This window comes from Lissotriton helveticus, chromosome 11 (assembly GCF_964261635.1).
Source record: "Lissotriton helveticus chromosome 11, aLisHel1.1, whole genome shotgun sequence".
Classification (NCBI taxonomy): domain Eukaryota; kingdom Metazoa; phylum Chordata; class Amphibia; order Caudata; family Salamandridae; genus Lissotriton; species Lissotriton helveticus.
In genome coordinates, this window is record NC_136072.1 from 71870869 (window position 1) to 71889879 (window position 19011).

A 19011-nucleotide genomic window follows, 5' to 3' on the forward strand; every position below is an offset into this window, starting at 1 on the left:
CACCCACATCATTCCTATAATCTTTTCTTTACATACTTAGAACTCTGCATGGGCCACAGCCTCCAAGGTCATTGGTGTACCTCACACTGAAAGCTGGGGTTTGTGGTTAACCTCTGTACAAGCCACAATGCTCTGGAACTCATAACCAGCCAAGATTCAAAGCATTCAGGAGCCTTTATAGTTCACAAGAGAGTTGAAAAGACTGCTGTTTCCAATCTAACTACACTAGTCCATAAAACTCATGAACTAGAACCAGGAACAATAAACTCTCCTTCAAATTACAAACTACAGTCTACAGTTCACAGATATGGGACCGCCCTACTAGCACACAACTTTCTAAGTCCAGGGAAGTTATGAAGGTCTCACCTGTGTCTAGCCTGGGTAATATATAGTAATAGCAATTCATGTTTAATTTTCCTGACTGTGACTAATGTTTATACCATGACACTCAGCAGTCGCGATACTGATTGTAGTTAAAAAATGCTGCATAGTAATTCCCCTATACTGCTCGACCTCTTAAACCCACATAAGACTCAAGCCCTAGGTGTCATGTATATCCCCCAGTACTGTACCAGCCCACAGAAATAAACCACCCATCACCAACTGAACAGGCATGTAATAACTGAAGAGGACTGCCACATATCACTGGGAGAATCCACCACTGCAGGTCCCAAGTAGTTGAGTATTATGACCACTTCTTGACATCTCACAATGACAATCATGTATGAGATAATACTAACAAAGTACATACCATCAGATTTCCTGACAGTCTCTCCCTCCAGCCAAGGCATGCTCAGGCCTAGAAACATAAACCTAACCCTGTGCAGTAAACAGCTTTGTGGACTGTGACTAAAGGGACCTGTAGATTCAAAGCTTCCACCTTACGGAAAATGCACGTCTCTCACACTTCTACATCCTTGACACTGGTAAGTGCTACATTCCATCAAACAATAACTGCACTTTGGTGGTTTTCAGGAATAACATGGAAACACTTCCTACATAGGAACAGAACAAAGACAACAACCTTCCAACGTACACCCTACACCGCGAACCATGCCACCTATGTAGGCAAGCACTTCAGTATTCTGGTGCACAACTAGTTTATGAGTTCACAAGTCCTATTCCTTCACATTTGTGCCAGGTCTCAAGAAGACTGACACAGCATGAAAGCTGTAATGCAATGGCCAGATGGCCCTTGATTATCTCTTGTAGCAACTACTGCTCTGGGCCAACCAATGGCCTATCGCTTTACTGCCCTGGAAACAGGCCTTGTGCAAAGATTTGGGGGGACTTTATAAGAGACAGGTACTTAGGGTATGCTCTCAATACTGAATATTGCAATGTGGGTGTTATTCCCTTTTATAGCACTGGTCCACAAGATGGTGAATCACCACCCCAATGATGCTTGGAACCGGGAAACATCCTTTACAACACAACTTTTACTACGCAGTACCTTTACAACGCAGTTTTTACAACGAAAGTCAGTACAACGAATTGCGCTGGGGGGCGCTGCAGGATAGGGAATAGTTTAATTTACTATCCAAAACCTTCCCTACTATTCACGGGGACTGGAGTTGGAATAGTAAATGAAACTATTCCACTATCCAGCGCCCCCCCCAACGCAAGTCGTTGTAACGACTTGCGTTGTAGAACCTGCGTTGTAAAGGCATGCGTAGTAAAAGCATGCGTTATGATGACATACATCCCTTGGAACCATATCTGATAAGATTTCCCTGTTGTTGTTTTCCTTTGTGCAGGGTCTCTTGGAGTCTGCCTTGCACACAAAAAGCCTCACAAAGGTGAGTGTGCATTGTACGCCATAGGATCTATACTGGAAGCATACCCTTCCAGTACATATGTTGATGTCTAGACAAACATATAAGGATCACGCGCAATGGATATGTGCTATGAACTCCTGCACACATGGAATGCAAGGTTTTTTGAGAATTGAAAACATTTGTTGTTAACGCTTACTTCAAGGAGACGGCGTTATTTTTTGACTGAAAACACAGTCTTGCTATCCTAGTGATCAGATAGTATCAGCATCTATAGGTATGTGCACTGTAATATCTCTGTAATGCCTCAGTAATAGCCCCTTCATTCAAAGTGATGCAAACCAGCACTAAGATCTTTTTGCACTGAAAAAAAGGGGACTTTCAAGTGGAAAAAATACTTTTTGTGTTAGAAAGCAAATCGCAATACATTGCTTTGCACCACTTTCGGTCACTTTATAATGGCGCAAAGTATTAGCAAGTCTGGGACGCCGCTTCTTTTTTTGAGTCCTGCATCTCATATTGTGTCCAAAACCTACCGAAGAGTTTTCCGCTCACACGGTTAAACCACAGGGAGGTGTAACTATCGATCACCTACCTATCGATCATGCAAACACGATCTATTAGACGGGTGCTGTCTGAAGGGTGAGCAGTGGCGGCTCGCAGAGAGAGTGCTGCGGGGTGGTGAGGCGGGGGAGGGGCAGGGTGGGGGGTTAGTGGAGTCGGACGTACGACAGCCAGGAGTAAAATAAATAAATAAATAAATAAAACTATTTAACTTGCGCTCGATGCACCGCCAACTCGTTGATGCAGCGAGCGCAAGGTAAATATTAATTTATTTATTTATTTTACTCCTGGCCGTCGTATGTCCGACTCCACTACCCTCCACACATTGCCCCTCCCCCACCCCACCACCCCGCAGCGCTCCCTCTGCAGGGTAAAATGAGAGGTCCAGCTCCCCAACCATTGTGCTTTGGTATCGTGTCAGGGTTATGACGCGCTATATACATTTCACGGTACATCACAAGGTTTACTGAATTTATATTGTGCCTTAAACTTCACATTGAGTATCCCACACAGGTTTGTGTTTTTTAACACCACACGTTTAGTATATGCCCGGGATGATATCTGCTCACAGGCCAGATTTTTATTGGTTTAAGAGATTCAGCAAGATATCCGGCTGTCATATTTGGGGAAATAGTAACGACAACATAATAATAATAAGAACAACACCAGCAATATTAATAATAATAACAACAATATTAATCATACTAATAACACATACCAATATTATTAACATTGCTGTTATTATTGTTGTTATTGTTATTATTTTTTATAATTATTGAAGTTATTTTTAATAATCCCTTAGTTGCGTCCATCTGCCAACGCCCGTGGCGAGCACTACCTCCGTAGTGCTGCGCACGTCCGTTGGCCGACGCGGCCCCGCCCACTCATGGAACACACCATGGCGGAATTGCTGCCGCGGTTAAGGTGTTAACAAGATCGATACAACAATAATATTTTAATAATAATAGTTATCATTAATAATGTTGCCATTATTACCATCATTACCAAAACCAACAACAATAACATTAATAATTAACAATAATAACAACAGTAACAGTAATGTCAATACTACTGCAACTACTAATAATGATAAAATGTATTATTCTTATTATTATCATCCTTGTTATTATTACTATTATTGTTTTTATTATTATTAACTAGAACAATACCACAATAATAATGTAACAATAATAATTATCATCAATTATATTGCTATAATTCATTTCATTCATTTCATTTCAAAAGACTTTATTTCGGTTCACATAACCTCAAAAGTACAATCACCGAACATAGCAAATACATTTTAAATTTGGAACAATAGCAATAAAAAAAAAGATACACGTCGAGTTAATTTATCATGGGAAAGTGCAAAAAGCAAGAATTGATTCATGGCTGTCTATAATGCTCCATACTCTGGAAGTGCAAAGTGCTTAATAAATAAATAAATTACCCCTGGGCCGGACGGGGTGCCGGTAGACATTTTTACTCACAACATCGAGCTTTGGTCTCCACTTCTCACCCAAGTCCTGGCAGCAGTAACAACAGTAGGCCTTATTGATTCATGGTCATCATCTATTCTCCTCCCTATCTTCAAAAAGGGTGACCGGAACGATCCGGTCTGTTACAGACCTATCTCCCTCCTGGACTCCATTGGAAAGGTAGTAGGTCGAATACTACTGGTGCGTCTTCAAGAGTGGGCAACATCTAAGAAAATTATGACTGACCTCCAATTTGGGTTCCAGGCGGGTCTTGGGACCGTGGAACAGACTTTAAATCTTGTTCTTCTGACCGGAAAGTATGTGAATGCCAAAAAGGGCCATCTATTTGTAGTCTACGTTTATTTAAGTGCAGCGTTTGACTGTGTACAGCATTGTAAACTTTGGACCCTGCTCGAGGAAATGGGCGTCGATTCTGCCCTTATTGTATTTCTGCGTGAACTGTACGCGAACGCAACGGCGAGAGTACGGTATGGGATCAACGGAGAACTTACCTCCCACATCCAAATCAGACAGGGGGTCAGACAGGGCTGTGTACTGGCTCCCTTCTTGTTTAACCTGTATACTAACGGGTTGGAGGCAGCGTTACTAGAGGGGAGCCAGGATCTCCCACAAATCAACCACCGTCCCATACCAACACTTTTATATGCCGATGACTCTGTTATTTTTGCCAGGACTTTGACCCAGTTGCAAGTACAACTTAACAAATATTGTTCCTATATGGATTCTTTGGGCCTTAAAGTTAACATCAAAAAGACTTTTGTAATGCATTTTGGTCCGACACTAAAACATCCTAAAACCATCTTTGTTAACAAAACTAAGCTGGAACGAACTAGTGCTTATCCTTACCTTGGAATTCTGGTGGACGAATCTTTGAGTTGGCGGCAGTCGGTGGCAAGCAAAAAATTGCTCTTCCAGAGAACTACATCTGCCCTAGTTTCCTTTTCCAGGAAACTGGGAAAACCAGCTCCTCCGGAATTACTCAAAATATATTATGCCAAATGCCACAGTGTGGCCACGTATGGTGCAGGTGTTTGGGGTTATGGTCCAATCAACCCTCTACAAATAGTAGAAAACGGGTTCGCCAAATACCTGTTGTCCTTACCATCTAGTGCCCCAACCTATGCTTCACTAGCCGAACTAGGTATGGACTACATTACGGACACTATTCGCTGTCATCCTATGCTCCTGTGGCACCGCATATGGACCAAAGAGGAGTGCCACCTAACACGATCTTTGATCCTGGATTGCGTTGCCCTTGACAACTGGGAAAAAATATCCTGGCTAGTATACATACGGAACTTTAGCCGAGATATGGACCGCAGCAATTTCTTCTCAGACCCTCCCTCAATGGGTGACATTTCAAGAAAAGAGCTAAAAAAACTGTGTTTGAGTCACCTTAGAGCTCTCCGAAGTGCAACAGAACTGGCAAAACCTACTAACTCTCAAATTATTACTGTCCAGACCCATCTGGGTATACAACCATATTTGACTTTTTATTTAAATAATTATGAAAAGTATCTCCTAACTAGGTTTCGTTTTAATCTTTTTTTTCAGGTTAGTTACTTTCCCTAATACTCAAGACTGGTCTCATACACTTATTCCCTGTCCCTGTGACGATCTTTCATCCCAATCAACAATGCACGTTTTATTCTTTTGTAAATTTTATTCTTTCCCCAGAAAGGTCTGGATTTTGCCTGTTCTTAAACTAGTAGGTCTCAGATCTTGTAAATCTGCATACCTGTCCTTGCAATTCTTGGAGTCAAGTCTTATAGCAAAGTACATTGCAAACTTTTTAAAAACCTGTATCACATATCGACGCAATCATGAGTAATTATAATTTTCTTCCTTAAATCATGATTGTTTTATTCTGTAAATGTTTTTTAAAATGTATAAAAATGTTTTTAGCTGCTTTTTGTACTTTTTATGGTTGCAAAAACAAATGGCAATCGGATAAAAGTTTATGAAACGAAATAAATTACCTAAAAACATTTACCTTACAGACATAGTAAAAAAAGGATGACCTATACTTTATCATTCTTCAGACATGACACCTGGGAATCAAGGTTCTCTATACTGGGGTCTAAGGCCAACGACAATCTTAAATTATATTAAAGTTGATAAATAAAATTAATTAAATTATATTTTAAAATGTTTTATCGCTATGTATTATTTACCATGTGTTGATCATTCAAGCAACAAAGTGTATTTGAATTCTGAAAGTCACTGACTTGGTGCTCTCTAATGAGTTGTGGACCATTTGTTATTTCAGGTTTCAGGTTTCATACGTCTTTATTTCGAGATATTCCATCATAAAAGACAATCATAAAAACACTCTACGCTCGATTATATACAACATATGCCCTACTTAATAATAAAAGCATTAAAACTAATTAATAAAACCTTGTGTACATATATTAATTTCAACACTCAGATTTTCGCTAAGTGGAGTGTTCAACATATCATACAAACTAAATAAATAGGAAGCATAAAACATGATTAAATTTGCAATTAAAGACGTACTAAATATTTAATACAATTAAAAACAATCAAATTATCAACTCTCATATAGGTACCTGGCTACCAGTCAGAGAGGCGGAATCTATCTGGACAACAAGTTGGCGTCTTACGGTCGCCCAATAAAGTGCTTTAAATTCCTTTTTAGAAGGAAAAGCATTATTTCCAGGGGCCAAACACAGCTGACTAAGGCCCATGTTTCCCAATATAGATTTCACATTTCTAAACCAGGGAAGATTACCTGATCCCACAATAGATCTAAGATCTAAAATTTCATTGGCAAAAGGTGCCAGTTCCGGAGTTGTCCATATTCTCCTCCACAATGCTACCGTCCTAAGCCTTGCTACATCATCAATGGAATGACAACCCAGGTCAAGTAACAGGGGTTTTATAGGGCTAGATTGAGGAAGGCCGACCAGGTTGCGAAGGAATTTATTTTGAACTCTGACCAACGAGGATAGGTCCGAAAAGCCCCATAAGTCTGCACCGTACAGGATTTCTGAACTTATTTTAGCATTATATATTTTTAGTGCGGGCACCTTTTAGTTAGTGAAGTTCTTTGTTCCTTAATTAGGCACCCTGTTAGTTGGGCAAATTTTAAACAGATTGCATCAAGCTGCGGTTTCCATCCAAGCCTATTTTCTAAAACAACCCCTAAGTAGGTCATAACTTCCACCTGCTCTAGCTCGATACCATTCATGCTGGCATGACCCATCAACGGCCTGTTTTTGGTTAGTACCATGAATTTGGTTTTACTCACGTTGACCTGGAGGTCATTATGTTTACAGAAATCCTCGAACTTATTTAATGCTGTTTGAAGTCCCTTCTGTGTTTTAGATAGGATAAGGGTGTCATCCGCGAAGATAAGGAGTGGGAACTTTGTGCCACCCAGGACAGGGGCATCAGTTGGTGTGTCTACGAAGTACTGCACGACTCGATTGATAAATAACAGAAACAGAGTCGGTGCAAGAACGCACCCCTGGCGGACACCACGAGTAACAGGGAATCGCTCAGTGACCTGCCCCTGCCTGCCCCATCTAACCCTCGCAAAGTTAGCCTTGTGTAATCTTATTACTAAATCCAAAAGTTCACGCGGCATTCCCATGTTTCCTAGGGCAGCCCATAATTTGTCTCTTGGAACGAGATCGAAGGCGGACTTGAGGTCTACAAACGCTGCATAAATAGTTCCTCCACCCAAGAACACCACCTTCCAGTATATCAGGATAAATCTGAACACCTGATCGATTGTGCTGACGCTAGATCTAAAACCAGCCTGCATGGGGGATAGAATGTTCTCATTATCCATCCAGACCTGGATTTTAGCCAACACCATCCTAGCTATGATTTTCTGGATTGCATCTATTAAGCTGATGGGGCGATAGTTCCCCGGGGCCGAATGATCCCCCTTTTTAAATATCGGTAATATTTCGGCCCCTCTCCAGGATTCCGGGATCCGAGCCCCGTTCGCGATGGCATTGGCTAGTATCGTAATATAAGGCACCCAAATCAACAAATCATACTTAAATAAGTCGGCCGGGATACAGTCCATACCTGGAGCTTTACCGGCTTGAACCAGACCCAGTGCATCTTTGTTCTCAAACACCAAGGGAGAGCATGACGTTAATAACATTGGGGGAGGGTTGACTGAAACACACGCGAGTTCTAACTCAGGGCCCCTAAACTGGGTTGCGAAATGATCAACCCAATCCTCAGCAGAAACATGGTTCGCTGGGGTTAGCGAGTCCAGGTTCCCACCCCATTTGACAACCTGCCAGAACTTGATCTGATTTGAAGACCTACTTGCCTCATATAAGTCCTGCCAGCGTCTGTCGTCCCAATTTCTCTTAGCCTCCCTTTGGACCTTCTTGTACTCTAACCTTGCCATCCTAATATCTACAACCACTCTGGATTTTATGGCTTTAATCAGGGAACTATGAGCCTGTCGGCACGCTTTATTGTACCATTTGTTCCTTGGTTTTAATACCGAAACTTTCCCGGGTTTGTGGATTTTGGTAAAAAGTGCTTTCAGGGTACCAAAAAGCTGCTCATGGAGTGCACTTATATGCACTGAGTGGCCCGGAGAATCGGCCAATGCCTGAATGGCACCCAGGGTAGATGAGACTTCGTGGGAAATCCTATCTTAGGTAGCGGGGTCTTCTACTACTCTACCCCACCGAACCCTACGTCTATCATTAGTTAGGATAGCCTCTGCTGTGACACACTCGGTGGCTCTAAAGCTCCCGGTCTATCCTCAAGTTTTAAACTTAGAACCAGAGGGTTATGGTCACTCTCGGGACGAGCGGAAATTAACATGTCCTCAAGTAGCGACCAATACTCAATTTTAATTAAAATATAATCAATTCGACTTGTGCTGATACCATTATCGAATGTTGCCCGGCCTATTTTATCAGAATGTGAATGGCCATTAACCGCTCTCAGCCCCCACTCAAGGCACAATCCCAACCAATGAAGTGCTGCCTCAGTCCCCTTCTTTATTGGGTTTAAATCAAGGTGTGGGACGTTCCATAATGCATCTTCTTCTGCATAAATGTCCTCTCCCTCACATAAAAGGGGTTCAAAAGTACAGTTGAGGTCCCCAGCCACGACTACGAACTTATCTCTACCAATCGAATTAAGGAAGAGATCGAGCTCGTCAATAATCGTTGGACGCCGCCCTCCGGGGAGGCCACGTGCATAAATATTAACAATAAAGATCTCCTGATGATTATTCCTACTGAGCTTAATCTCAAGAATAACAGAATTGTGCATTAAGACTTCTGTAGACCTATAGCTGAGGGACTGCCTCACCCAAATGGTTAAGCCACCAGACGCTCTGCCTTTTCTACCCCGTATGGCGGGTTTATGGAAGTTGAGATACCCCAGACGATAAATGGGGTCGGGCGCCCAACTTTCTTGAAATATGAGAATATCGTGGTCATCTACAAAATCAGCCCACTCTTCTATGGCTATATTACCTTTTAGCCCTGCAATGTTCCACAAGACTATTTTGAGCAATGTATCCTGAATGGTTGATTGTCCTTGATCTAGCACCCCCAGGTTAGATCCTAATGACCACCCACCCTCTATCGGGAGTTCTCTAACTGGGGGTTCTCTAACTAGGAACCCAGGGGAGACCATCCCACCCCATGGCCAACATCCTGTCCCACCTTAACCACCCCTATAGATCTGCGATGTGCAGAATCGCTACCAACAGCCACTCCAACATCAGATGTACATATCCCCAGGGAATCCCTTCCAGATCTCTTGGGCTGAGTATTGCCACCAGGCGACTTCGAGAGTCAGTCAACCCCCTCTAAGCCTAAAAGAGGCTTAAACCGATTAAACAAGGGAAGGAAGTGCGCTAACCGATCTAAGGGGTATCCACCAATAGGACTTCTCCTTCAGGGGTTAGGTAGGGGATAAAAAGGACCACAATTTCTTGGAGGATAAAAGTAGTTGAGGGCTAGTGATTGAACTTCACCCACCCAAAATCGACCACCCAAGGGACCCTAAAGTTTATTATGATGCAATCTCCCTCTAAATCTTTTGGGCAATGTCCCACCCAGCTTACCCTTCTGACATTTAATATCTCCGTATTGGAAGAGGGAGGGAGAGTTCTGTTCTTATTAGGCCAAACAATGACTTTATTTTTCAACTCCCTGTATGATTCCAATTTCTCCTCCTCAATGGCTGGAACTCCCACCAATATAATCGTGTAGGGGGCAGACTCTGGGGGTAGGTTAACACATGGGAGACGCTGTTTGATAACCTCCTTCCCCGATGAGCAATGCCCATTTAACTGCCTACCTGTAACTGGTACACAGGCTGCGGACTGTGTTCTAGGCACCGCGCCTGCTACCAGGTCCCTGCCCCTGGTAATGGGCGAGAAGTTTTTACATACAGGGAGTTTCTCCGAGCATGGTCGTCCTAACTGGGTATTAGGTGTATCAAAAGTGGCTGGAAGAGCCACCCTTGTTCCATCACCAGTCCCTATAACTTGGGAATCAATGCCTAGGCCCTTAGGGTTTTCCATACACTTTACTAGTTTATCCAGCGTATTGGAATTAGTTGTGACTAACTTCTCCAGCTGATCTAATTTAGAATTAATCATCCTCGTTCGTTCTAATAGGGGTAACATCAAAGATTTAACTAAGATTTCCATTTTACCCAGAAACCCAACATCTACACTGCAAATAGGATATTGTTCGACAAAGTCGGTGGAGTTTGTGGGTGGACTGGGGGGGGGGGGGTGGATTATAACTTGTGAGGTCTGAGTTATGGTATTTTTCTTGAAGATTTTAGCTGTGCCCCCCTTCTGAGTACCACCCCCTCTTTTACTTTTACTGGATTTGGAATTATTTGATGCACCCTTATTTTGTACTTTTGAAACGGGTCTATGTAGCAAAGGAGAATTACAGACTCTGTGATTTTAACCACTCGAGACCGTACTAATTATGGATGTATTTAGTGTGGAGCGATCCGCCTCGTTGTCAGATGTTACCGGCATGAGGCTAGGACAAGAACCCTGATTAGCTAAGGGGACTATTATACTTGGTGGAATGGGGGATACTACTGACCCAATTTGACCTAGGGACGAGCGTTTTCCCGTTATGAGATCAAGGGACAAATGCTTCTCGGTGAGGGCTATTTCTTTTTCTAAGATTCCTGTTGCCCGTTTAAAGAATTGGTCCAAGGTTCCCATTACCACCCCGCTCGTAGTTGAAACATGTACTGTTCTATCTTTCCCAGAACGTAGTGCCATGATAACTGGAGACCTAGAGCTTTGACACAAAAAACAGCAGTATAAATAGAGTAAAAACCTAAGATGTAATGATAATACTCAGCACAGCACAACCCGGGATTTAGGGAGGGGGCCCAGCCCGGCCTCGAACGACCTCGGACTGCCTCAGACGGCCCGCCCTTTGCCCGGGCTTCGCCCGGCGCCCACCCGCAAGCGTCCCGCGTCGCAGGATGATAGAGGTAATTATAAACCTTCCAGGCAGAGAGCGTGGACACTGAGGGAAGAGGCTGCAGCTGTGGGTGGAATAGCCTGCTGGTCCTCGCAGTACCTCGGTGTGGGTAGTTTACAAGTCTGAGCCCCGTGAGCGGCTCCCGCGGAGCGGGGGCCGTGAACAGTAACAACAAAGTCCCTCCGGTGTCCTCCAAATCAGGCACGGCAGGCAAAGGCAAAGGCTAACACAATGAGCGGCATTTATATTATGTGAAAAAGGCCGCATAACCTTCCATTTACTCAGTGGCTATTGAAGCCCCATTTTAGAGTGTAGAACCTGGTATTGTTGTCTGACAAAGATATCATGCTAATACTGTTTAGAAAATAGGGTCACCTTTGAATTACCAATAGAAAGTCTATATATGCAGAAACAAGGCCTGAAGTTAAGCCGTCTCAGTGGTCGTTCCTAAAGCGTGGAACGACCTCCAACTACAAATCAGAACAACCTCCTCCTCTCTTTTTTGAGTTCTGCACGAAGCTGAAGACCTGGTTTTTTAAGTAACCCCCCGCAACCTCGGTTCTAGCCCCGTTCATCTGCTCAGCGCCAGGATATCATCACAGGTTATATCGCTCTCTACAAATACGCATAACATACAACACACTCAATAGGATAATATTTTTGTAAACAATATTAAAGCACGTTTATGTCAAATTATATTTTTGTCAACCATATTGTGGCATAAAACCCATTATAGGACTTATGAGTCAATAACTGCAATAATGAGCACTGAAGTATGATCACCTTTGGAACAACGTCTTTGGAAATGACTAAGACGTCTTAGTATGGACGAGACCGTCCACCTCATTCTTGACTTTCTAGGTTGATGTTTGCAACCAGAAGATCATTAGTGGCTGAAGCCCATTGCTAGGAATGGAAAAGTCAGGATTCAGGAAGGGAATTTAGCTCTTGTACTAGACAACATCTTTATGTATTTGGGCGCACATTCTGCATAAAGCGACAAAGAGACAAAAAGTTAGGGGAATGATATGATATACCAGTGCCCAGTAACATAACAAATGTGATTATTGATATAGGTTTCTTGTGTGCCTCCCTCTCCACTCCTTATTCCCCAGGATACGGCCAAAGTTCACTAGGAGAATCCTAAACAATGTCCATGGAATACATGTACCCCATTCTTTTGCTGTTAGAGCAGACTGCTGGTAGCAAAAAACAAGATGCTGTAAAAGCGACAGAATCACTATTCAAATCGGTAAATGTCACAACACCAACTATCTCTTGGAAGTCGTTTCCTCTTATGCTCCGGCTCCTACAACCTCCCAATCCTAACCTTCTTATCCCTATAAATCCTCTCTATACAGCACAGAGTCTCAACCCCCCCCCCATCTTCAAGAACTCATACCCATGAAACTTCTGTTAGAAAGCCATTAAAAACGTGATTCTAACCAATCAGTCCTCTCCAATTTTAGACCAATCTTGCTTTTACCTTTCCAATACAAATTTTGAAAAAACATGTCAATAGTCTAATTTCATGAGCAACACAAGGTCCTTGAATAAGTGCAATCTGCTTCCGACCAGAATATGGCACTGGACATCATTTTCAATCTTTATTGAGTTGGGTAATGCTCCTTTTGAGAATTTTCATCAGGGTATGATGGCAGTCACTGTTTGGTTAAGAGAAAATGCCCTAAAAGTTAATGAAAATAAAACACATACTGTGGAATAGAGACAACCTTTCCATGTGTTCTTTTCCTGCAGACCTTTGGTAATCCCCCAGGCTTGACTAAAATGGTTAAGGATCTCGGGGGCATATTACCAAGCAATAGCGATAATTATCGCTATTGCTTGGTTAGCGGGAAAAAAATATCGCCGAGCACCGAGGATTTTTACCGCTGAGATACCTTGATATTATCAAGGTTTATCTCAAAAGCGGTAAAAATCCTGCAAAATGCATGAATATCGCTGAAAAATCAGCGATATTCATGCATTATCGTGACAATGCTCTTAGCCATGTTATCCACCTTCCATTGGATAACATGGCTAAGAACTGCTTTTAGCAGGCGTTAGCTTTTGGAGATATTCGCGCTTAGCGCGAATATTCCCAAAAGTTGTTAATAGGAGTTAGAGATGTTAGCGACTGTTTTCAGTCGCTAACATCTTGGCACGCCCACTTTGCATGTCATTAGCGATAATTATCGCTGACATGCAAAGTGGGCCCCTAAATGCCCGCTATCGCCTACAAGTTGTCGCTAACTGGTGTTAGCGACAGCTTGGTAATAGGGCGATAAAATTATCGCCGCATTAGCGGGAAAAAGTCCCGCTAATGCGGCGATAATGCCCTTGGTAATATCCCCCTCGGTTTCTTACTGGATGAGAAGTTGACTCTTGGTAAACAGATTATCCATCTCTCTTCTACCTATTTTTGTTGCTCAAATTGCAGAGAAAGATGAATCCTTTATCCCCTTTGTGGTCCACCTGGTAGTGGTTCAGGGGTCTATTCTTAGTTGACTGTATTACGCCAACGCTCTAATTTTAGTGTCCAGCTGGGCGACAGACAAGACTACAGAGAATTCAAAATGTTGCTGCAAGACTTGCATTGGGCCTACCAAGACACTCCTCAGCATCAGCAGCTATAGACTCTTCACATTGACTTCCTGTGGGAAAAAAGGATTAGCTTTAAATCTATGTGCCTTCTACACAGAGCACTATATGAGCCTGGACCCGGGTATTTTAAAAAATAAATGTTCTCAATATATTCCTACTCGAAATGTAAGATCTGCTGATGCCTCCTATGGAGTTGTTACAAGATTTAAGTGCGCACGGGTTGGGGGAAGATCTTTTTCCTAAGCTGCCACAAAGATGTGGAATACACTTCCAGTGACGCTGCCAAAAACTTTAGGTCTTTTATACCGCCGTGGCTTTAAATACCTGTCTATACAGGCAATAATGCCCTTTCGTTAAGGTCTTTTTAGTGCCAGGACACTTGGAAGATATCAGCATGCACTACAAATTTATTAGCCTAACATGCCTACTCTTCTCAAAATTGAACCCAACTTGTTGCAATTCAGGAAGCGCTTAAAAACCTGGCTATACTAACTCTCCAGACAATTCGACCTCTCTGCCTGCCTGTCTGTCTAGTGCCTAGATACCCTTGGGTCTGTGTAAAGCTTTATAAATCCCTCATTTCAATTCATAGCATAACTTCTGTGAGCTCCATTACCTTCCTGCATTCAAAGCTATGCCCAAAAACCCAACCCATCCTTATACTAAAGAAAAACAATGAGTTCACTTAAGTTCATCCTTCACAATTTATTCCTGCACTAGCAATCTAACAAGTACCATATCTGCAATCCTCTTTGCTTATCCACCCTACCTTGTATCTACCTATAAACTCCTTTCTTACTGCAAGGCAGGTCATTTCTTGTAGAGATGCTCTAGTTTCTTTTTAAGTTTATTTGTAACTATGCACTAAATTTTCTGATTTATTATCTTATGGAATTACGTTAGTTTTCCTCTGAAGTTACTAACGGAATTTAACAATATTTGTGTTTTGTAGCACTAAGGGCCTGATTAGATCTTGGCGGACGGGTCACTCGGCACAGCGGTGGCGGATATTCCATTCGCTGAAATTTAAATACCATAGGATATAATGGGATTTATATTTCGGCAGACAGAAGATCCGTCACCGTTGTGACAGAATAACCCATCCACTAAAATCTAAATCAGGCTCTAAGACATTACCAGACTCAACTATCTAGAGCACTAGGCAGCAAAATGATACTTGCATTTTTTTGGTCCCTGGTACCTACCTGACTATTAAAGAATTTTTTTAAAATACTTATTATTTATTTCAACTTTAACCAAGCAAGTGCTTGATACTATATAAAGTTGCAATGCTTAAAGGGGGGAAAATATGGAAAACCAATGTGGAAGACAGGGGAAACAGCAAGGGATGCTAAGGTGGAACGCTAAAGAGAGACAAGGCGATAAAGAAAATGTGAAATGACAGCTAGATCGATGAACATGTCTGTGGGGAAAGATAGAACGAAGGATAGAATAATACCTACCTTTTATTTCCAATCAGTGCCCTTTGTTAGCTGCACTTTGAAGAAAACAGCTTTACCAAGCTAATAATATATACATCTAATAAACAAGATGAATAACAGGTAATATGTAATATGGTCTTATATTGCAATCTCAGGATTCGGACACCATTTGCAAACCACTTGGCCTACGAACTCATGGTTTATGATGTCACCTGTACCCCTCAATTGCACTATTAGAAATAAAGAAATAGATAAAGACAATTTTGATAGAAATAGAGTGATGTATCGAGAGGACAGTTATAGGGAAAAGACACAATGAGCCTGTTAGATAGATGGATAGCTAGAGGGAGACATATTTATAAAAAAAGTACTAAGGAGTGGGGTGACATGAGATAGCTAGAGGGAATAGGGGAAAGGTGTTATGGCCCTTCTTTTGGGGTCTGGCGCAACAATTAAATATACAGTATACATGTAGCAGCTTTCGGGCAGCCCTCTTCACCCATTGGTCTGTTATTGTGTCATTCACATTTTTCTTCGCCCACTACAGCATACTTTGCCTAACTGCACTCTGAGTGACAGCATTTCACCCTTTCACTAGGGCCACATCAACAAACAAAGACGTTTCCCAAGTGCCTGGGACAACTGTGGCAACATGAGCTTTTTTAGACAATTTCTTGTTCAATGTTTTTATTAGTTTAGATTGGTGAAGACCTGGCAGCTTATTCAACAATAACATTTTCTTTAAAAGAAAAAAAACAAGCCAGAGCGAATGGCTTTGCCAATGCTTGTTTTCTGATTTACTTCCAGTGACTGACATTGACGAAGGACAATGCCTTCTTTGTGGGTAACATTAGACACACACGCATCAGTAACTGCAGGTGGGAAAACAGCTCTGCCGTTCATTCAAAAGCACGACCGAGAAGTTAAATTATGCGTTTGGCTCATAAAAATGTCATTTTTTAAGGTATGAATGCCATTGGAATGTGCAGCTGTCCTGACGTCCCGTGCCGGATCCAGGAGGGATCGGAGCCAGGGGCGTCCGCAGTCGGGGGCGCCGCCCTGGAGCAGAGCTCGGAGGCCTGCCTCGCCCCACGCCTCGGTCACATCCGACCGGGGAGCCAGGCGCTGCAGGCAGACATTGTTTCCAAGTGCGTTCCCCCTGGCTCCGCCGAGGCTCAGTGAGAAGTCTGGGCTTAAGGGAGATGGGTGAGGCTGAAAGGGAGGCACGAAAAGTGAGCTGGACGGACTGGGGGGGCTCCTTGGACAAAGATTGAGTGCAGGACAGTCTTAACACCATTATAGCCCCCTGGGGAAAGCAGTGCACTGGGCCCTGCCTACACAACCACTCACAGGATTAAAAATGTTTCAAGGAAAATTAGAGTAAAATTCGGGTCTGCATGGGGCCCCTTTGATGTGGGGCCCCCGGGCAGCTGCCCAGCGTGCCCATGTGTTAAGATGGCACTTGTAGTGTGTATTAACCCGTTAAGTGCTGCCGTCGGCCGTTGAACGTTCGGAGCTCTACCTGGCTGGTGCTGCGCACGTTCAACGGCCGACGCAGCCCCGCCCGTTCTTTAAAACGGCCGCACTGCCTCGAAAAAACAGCCGCGGTTAACGGGTTAAAAGGAGGTGTTGACATTAGCAAACAATGGAGGAATGCATTGAATAGTGGGCTATGGAGCAAGAAAATAGGCCCTTTCCCATTTTAGTATATTGAGTCGTCGTCATGGAACACAATCTACAGACTTTGTGTAATTCACACATAAACGCCGTCCGATGAGGCCAGACTCCAGATTCATGCTCAGAAGTGGTTACGTGGAAAAACAGCTGTGCCGCAGACAGGCATTGTGAAATGAAACCACGCAACAAGCAAAAATATGTTATACAAGTGTATGGTCAAACAGGGGCATAAGGCATCCTGCTGGACCGAAGATGATCATAAACATCACAACATAATGTCTGACCGGACGAGGTGCACAGGCTCTAAATGGTTTGTCCCTATGTCATGGTGTAAGAGAGACAGAAGTTCCGATGGTCCATTGAGTGTATCACCTACCACCTGGTGTAAGAGAGAAAAAAAATACTCATCTGTTCCCTCCTTATGGCATATCCAATGTAGAAGAGTTCTTAGTCTATCCCGCCTCCATTAAATGATGTAAAGAGACAGATGTGCCCAAGGTCCATGGAATTTGACCTCCTCCATATGGTGAAGAGAGACAGAACTAAAATCTGGTCCCAAATATGGCACATTCGAGGTAGGAGTGTTCTTAGTCTACTTCTCTTCCATCAAATAATGTAAGAGACAGAAATACTCAAGGTCCATCGAATCAGACCCCTGCCACATGGTTAAGAGAGGCAGAAAATAACCCTCTGGTCCCAAATATGGCATATTTGAGGTAGGAGTGTTCTTAGATGATCAAATCTCTTCTCCATCATAAGGTGGGAAGACGCACAAGCACTCAAGGTCCATCAAGTCTGATCCCCCACCTCAAGCTGTAGGAAAGAGAGAAATAAATATCTGGTCCCACAGAGCTGAGGTACAACTACACATGATCTATCATGGTCTCTTTACCACCACATGGTGCAAAGACGCAGAGATACTCATATTTCATTGAGTCTCTCCCCACCACATGCTACAATGGAGACAGAAATACTTCGGGTCCACCAAGCGTGTCACCCACCGTATGGTGTGACAGAAACAGAACTATTCATGGTCCATCAAGTCTGCCCCCTCCACATTGTGTTATGGAGAATTAACTATTCATCGTCCAGTAAATCTGTCCCCCTCCATATTGTGTTAAGGAGAATGAACTATTCATGGTCCATCAAGTCTGTCCCCCTCAACATTGTGTTATGGAGAATGAACTATTCATGGTCCATCAAGTCTGTCCCTCTCCACATTGTGTTATGGAGAATTAACTATTCATCGTCCAGTAAATCTGTCCCCCTCCATATTGTGTTAAGGAGAATGAACTATTCATGGTCCATCAAGTCTGTCCCCCTCAACATTGTGTTATGGAGAATGAACTATTCATGGTCCATCAAGTCTGTCCCTCTCCACATTATGTCATGGAGAATGAACTATTCATGGTCCATCAAGTCTACCCCCCTCAACATTGTGTTATAGAGAATGAACTATTCATGGTCCATCAAGTCTGTCCCTCTCCACATTGTGTTATGGAGAATGAACTAGTCATGGTTCATCAAGTCTGTCCCTCTGCACATTGTGTTATGGAGAATTATCTATTCATGGTCCATCAAGTCTGTCCCCCTCAACATTGTGTTATGGAGAATGAACTATTCATGGTCCATCAAGTCTGTCCCTCTCCACATTATGTAATGGAGAATGAACTATTCATGGTCCATCAAGTCTGTCCCTCTCCACATTGTGTTATGGAGAATAAACTATTCATGGTCCATCAAGTCTGTCCCTCTCCACATCATGTAAAGCAGAATGAACTATTCATGGTCCATCAAGTCTATCCCCCTCAACATTGTGTTATGGAGAATGAACTATTCATGGTCCATCAAGTCTGTCCCTCTCCACATTATGTTATAGAGAATGAACTATTCATGGTCCATCAAGCCTGCCCCCTCCACATTGTGTTATGGAGAATGAACTATTCATGGTCCATCAAGCCTGTCC